We start from the raw sequence: 5,763 nt of genomic DNA, 5'->3' as shown, positions 1-5,763 counted from the left end.
TGATCAGTTCTAATGGACTTGGCTCTTTTCAAAAATAAGATGACTCAGGCCGGTTCAAATGGTCTTGTAATGGAGAGAGCCATCTATACCCAGAGAGAGGACTGTGGGTACTGAGTGTGGATCACAACATGGCATTTTCACTTTTTGTTGTTTGCTTGCATTTTATTTTCTTTCCCAGTTTTCCTTTTTTGATCTGATTTTTCTTGTGCAGCAAGATAATTGTATAAATATGTACACATATATTCAATTTAACATATATTTTTACCATGTTTAACATATATTGGATTAGTTGCCATCTAGGGGAGGGCATGGAGAAATTGGAACACAAGGTTTTGCAAGGGTCAATGTTAAAAAATTATCCATACATATGTTTTGAAAATAAAAAGTTTTAATTAAAAAAAGAGTATGGGGGAGTGGAGGGACTAGATAGCCTGAAGCCTCTTGTAATTCTAGAGTCATTTGGATCAAGGTTGGTCTCGGAAAAGACTAAGGCAAATGTACTTCTTTTTCTTGTTTCCAGATGATGGGACACTATGGATGTGCAATATGGACTTTGTTTTCCTTAACTTGGCATATTTCTACAAGGTCTATTTTTCCCTTTCTCAATTTGGAGAAAATAGAAAGAGGTTGGAACAGGGTTGCCAAAAGAAAAAAAAAAGAAAAAAGGGTCATTGAATTCTTTTTAAATCACAGATGGAGCGCCAGCCAGAAAGAACCACAGACAAAGAGCTTTAAAATTTGTGTATTCAATTTATTATATACTGAAAAAGGAAAAAAAATGATAGGGATTTGCAATTTTACATACAACCTTTATTTTCTCTGTTCTACTTTTAATGTGGAAGTGCTCATTTGATTTGGTATTTAAGTTCAGAACTTGAAAGGGAAAAAAAAATCAAGAGAAAAGAAATGAGGGTCACGAAAGAACAAAAGTCTATATTGCTGGTTCCAGCAATTCTAATCCTACCAAATGGGATTTTTGCACTTCTAAGAGCAGTGTATGCTTTTAGCTACAAATTCTCCATTCTGGAAGTCTCCATGCCTCTTTATGACTGAGTTAGTGAATAATAGATTGGCAGAACAGTGAAACCTAAGAGGCTTCGATGGAAAGTGCATGGATTCAGGAGGCCTGGGTTCTTAGTTTAGCTTTGACCGTGTGACCTCTCTAAGCCCTAACTGCCTCCTCTATAAAATGGAGGCATGGGACGAAATGATCTCGGAGGAACAGAAAACCAGCCAGAGTTACAAGCAAGACAACTGGGAAAACAATATGCTGAATTTATTACTTATAAAAATGCAGATGTTTATATACAATCTGCATAGAAATATAAACAGATTTGTGATTTCCTGTGTAATCTTCTCTGATCTTCTTTCCATATGGAAAAGCTCGTGTCGATGATTGTCAAAGTTCAAAGTAGTAAAAAGCAAAAATTATTTTTAAAAAATCTGAGGTTCTTAAAACATTCTTTATCTCATAGTTTTGTCTTAATATCTGCCTTTTCATCAGCAGTAAAGACTTTTAAATACTTCAGAGTATTTATAGCTTCTACTAGAGCACAAATAACTTGAGAAGAATCAAAACTTTGTTACTTGGATAATTTTCCCCTCAGTGACATCATGAGTTGTGTGTAAGACAGGACATGAGAGATCCTGTGGGATCAGGAGGCCATCCCACCCCTATCTGCAAAGATGGGGTGGGGGAGAGCTGGGGGTGTGAGGCATAAATTGTCACACATGGTTGATCCATTAACTTGGTTATATCTGCTGAACTTTTTTTTTTGGGGGGGGGAGTTGTTTTTGTTATATACGCATGCATTCAGAAATTTGAGGGAATTATTAAAAACAGAAGATATCAATAAAAATCAGATTTCTTTTCCAAGGAGGTGGACTGGTCATGGATGGAGTTCTGAATTGGCCCTCATCCAGTGCTAGAGTGAAGACCCAAAGGGAGGCTGCCAGCCTATTAGGCTGTCCCCAGGTGGAGGGTTGACGTGAACCTGAGATGAACAGGATCTGCTATCTCTACGAAATCCCCACATTGAGATGTCAGACCTGCTGAGGTTTTAAAGAAAAATATTAAGGTGCATTATCAGACAAGAGAGTTCGAGGGGTATCAGGAAAAGTACTGGCCAGTTCGGCTTGGAACAATATCACTTAGTTCCCAAGAACTTGGATAAGTCGATCCCTTTTCGGGATCTCAGTTTCTTGGCTACCCTGGTTAACACCGTTACTGGTGTGACTCCCGTCACAGAGTTGTAATTCGGTTTCCCTGAGGCAGTGGAAGTAATCCACTATAAAGCACCATATAAACTGGCTTAGATTGCTAGGGTGGCTGGGAAATAAGGCAGTCAGAAGATCAGTTCCATTTGTAAGATCAATCGCCAATTGAGCTGTAAGCTCCTGGAGGGGAAAATAGCATCTTGTTTTTTGTACGGGTGCCTCCCAACATCTGGAGGCAACACACTTTTCAGTGTTCCCTGACAGATGGCAACAGGTTAGATGCTTTTCGCCTGAAATGAGTAGAGCTTTCAGACTAAACTGGACGAAGAGATCCAGGCTCAGAAATCTTGGCCTGGTCTTGGAGGTCCGTTCCAAACCCATCGCTTTACATGGAATGAAAGCACTGAGAATGAAGTGATTTGTTCTGGGTCAAAAGCTAGTGTCTGAGGATTTGTACCCAGGTCCTCTTGACTCCACGGGCAGTTAGGTGGCCCAGTGGATACTGCTGAGCTTGAAGTCAGGAAGGATCCTCTTCCTGAGTTCAAATTACTAGCTGTATGACCCTGGGCAAGTCACTTCACCCTGTTTTTCTCAGTTTCCTCATAGATATAAAATGACCTGGAGAAGGAAATGGCAAACCATTTCATCATCTTTGCCAAGAAAACCCCAAATGGGGTCAAGAAGAATCCGATACAACCAAACAGCATAGTTTGAGACATCTTGACACCAAGTCCAGTGCCATAGCTACTATACCATATTGGTTGAGGATGAAGGGAGATAGGGAGATGGGGGTTCCAAATCTTTATAGTCCCACTTGGGGACGTTAGAAGGGGTGCCCATGGTAAAGCTGGAAGCACTATGGATGTGATGGAAGCTATTATTACTCTTATTGCTAGGTGTAGACATGACTGGCTTCTTGCCTTTCCTTATTTAAAAAAAAGGCTCTTGGAAGACTTGGATGTTCATGGATTGAGGTAAACAGAACAGGGAAAGCAAGTACAGTGATTATGACAGTGTAAATGGGGGCAAAGCCCAATAAAACAAAACCAAATGTGTGTGATTATGATGTGCAAAATGAGATGAGCTAAACGTTCCTTCTTTTCTTCTTGGGAGAAATGAAGGACTGGGGTGAAGAATACTGAATTCTAAAAAACTTTATCAACTGTATACTGAATATGCTGTCAGATTTGGTCAATAAAGTTTTTTTTTTTTTTTTTAGTTTTCCTGTACCGCTTCCCATCCCTGCCTTCCTTCTGTATTCTGTTACAGAAAGGGCTGAATAGAGGCAGACAAGTTGGGAAAGGAAAGCGATAGGAAAAATTAATATTAAGAAATAACTTATTGCTGAATTGGTGGTCCAAAAAATTCCCTATGGAACACTGGGCCTCTCTGGCAGCTCGGGGTCCCCTGCCTTTGCTCCAGATTCACCCTTGATTCTTCCCATCCACTTCTGCCTTTTCCCTTAAAGCTTCTGTATCCCTTCTGGAAATTTGAACCATATGGTCCAAGGCCTTTACATGAGCCAATCTCCATGGTCTCTCTGCCTGGGGACCTTAAAAATGGAAGTCAACAGATCTCCTCCCCTCCCCCCTCACGACCTCTGCTACTCTTTCAGGCTGCCACATTAGGACACGGATGGGACAGGACCATCATAGTCTTCTAAGACCAAGTTCACCAAAGACCCAGCCAAACTGGATTATCTACCATGCCCCATCTCCCTTCTTTGGTTCAACGGTGTCATTAATCTCTCTCCTTTTACTTTCCTCTTCCTTCAGTTTAACTTCTGACCTCTTTCCTCTGAAATTGCTCTCTCCAAATTTCAATAGTCTCTTAGCTATCAAATCCAATGGGCTTCTTTCAATTCTCAGCCTCCTTAATCTCTCTGCAGACTTTGGCAGTTGGTAAACTTCTCCTCCTGAAAAATTCTCTTCTCTCTAGATTTTGGGGATACCCATCTTCCCTGGCTTTCCTCCTACCCACCAGTTCCTTTTTGGTTTTGTTGGATCTTCATCCAGGTCATGAATATCCCACAGGGCTCTATCCTGAGCTCTCTTCGCTTTTCCTTACAGATTATTTCACTTGGTAGATCACATGAGCTCCAATGGATTCAATTATCTCTAAGCTAACAATCTCCAAATCTCTATAAACATCCCTAACCTCTCTGCTGACTCCTGGTAGTCTCACACCTCCAACTGCCTCTTGGACATCTCCGACTTGCTATGCCATAGACATTTTAAACTTAACATGTCTAAAACGGAACTTACTTTAATTTTCCCCCAAAACCTTCTCCTTCTTCCAAATTTCCCTGTTATAGCTGAGGATACTACCATCCTCCTGATCTACCAGGCTCAAAATCTAGGTGTTATTTTCAACTCCGAGGGAGCTTTCTCACCTCCCCCTACATCCAATATGCTGTCAAGTCTTGTCATTTCTACTGTCACGACTTCTCTCCCACACTCCCTCTTCCTTCTCTGAAACTGCCACCATCCTGGCCCTTGTCACTTCAATCCAGCTGGTCAGTCTGCCCACTACCAGTCTTCTCACTCCAATCCATCTTCCACTTGGTGACCAGTGATCATCTTAAAGTATAGGTCTGACCAAGTCACATGTTACCCACATACCCTCTCGACAAGCTTCCTCTCACCTCCAGGATCAAACATTAAAATCCTGTGGCACTTCAAAATCCTTCATAATCTGCCACCTCGCTTCCCCCCACGACCGTTTCCAATCTTCTTACATCTTATACATCCCCTCCTACACACGCACATACTGGGATCCAGTGATGTAGGTCTCCTAGCACAAGACTGCAGCCATTTTCATTGGCTGTCCCCCATGCCTAAAATACTCTTCCCCCTTCTCATCTATGTTTTCTGACTTCAAGTCCCACCTAAATTCCCTTCTTCTAAAGGAAGGCTTTCTTAATCCCTCTTAACCGTAGAGCCTTCCCTCTGTAGATTATTTCCAATTGCTCCTACACAGATCTTGTTTGTACCTAGTTTTTTTCATTTCAGTCTCTATCTGACTATGAATTCGGGGCCTATCTTTTATTTTCTCTTTGCCTCCCCAGGACCTACCAGAAAGCCTGATTCATAACAGGTACTTTGCATGTTTAACAGTGGCCTATCCCTCATCCAATCCAAAGTGGAGCCCAGGACTCATAGGAATTGGGATCTAAGGTTTCAAAGCTATTGGGAATTCCCAGGTGAGGAAACTCCCTCTACCTTTCTAGGTCAGTAACTTGTCTTCAATTTATAGCTTTAAGTTATCTTAGGCTAGCTCTCTATCACTAAGGCTATGTCACCCCTCTAATAAGATCTTAGAGAGATCTAGTGCTTTGGATTCTTTTTATACATTAATAATACAAATTAGAATGAGAGGAACATTTCCCCCCCCTAGATTGTAGACTTCCTCCAGGGAAGGGCCTCCTCCCCGCTGTATCTTTCCTAAGTTCTGGCACACAAAGTAGGGTAACTAAATGCTTTTTTAAAAAAATTGAATTACAACTAAAAAACTATTTTAAACTTTGTAAATGTACTTCAAAACAGC

The sequence above is a fragment of the Antechinus flavipes genome, chromosome X (genome assembly GCF_016432865.1).
Source record: "Antechinus flavipes isolate AdamAnt ecotype Samford, QLD, Australia chromosome X, AdamAnt_v2, whole genome shotgun sequence".
Lineage (NCBI taxonomy): Eukaryota > Metazoa > Chordata > Mammalia > Dasyuromorphia > Dasyuridae > Antechinus > Antechinus flavipes.
The sequence above is the reverse complement of the archived record's forward strand: the minus strand, read 5'-3'. Positions refer to the sequence as shown.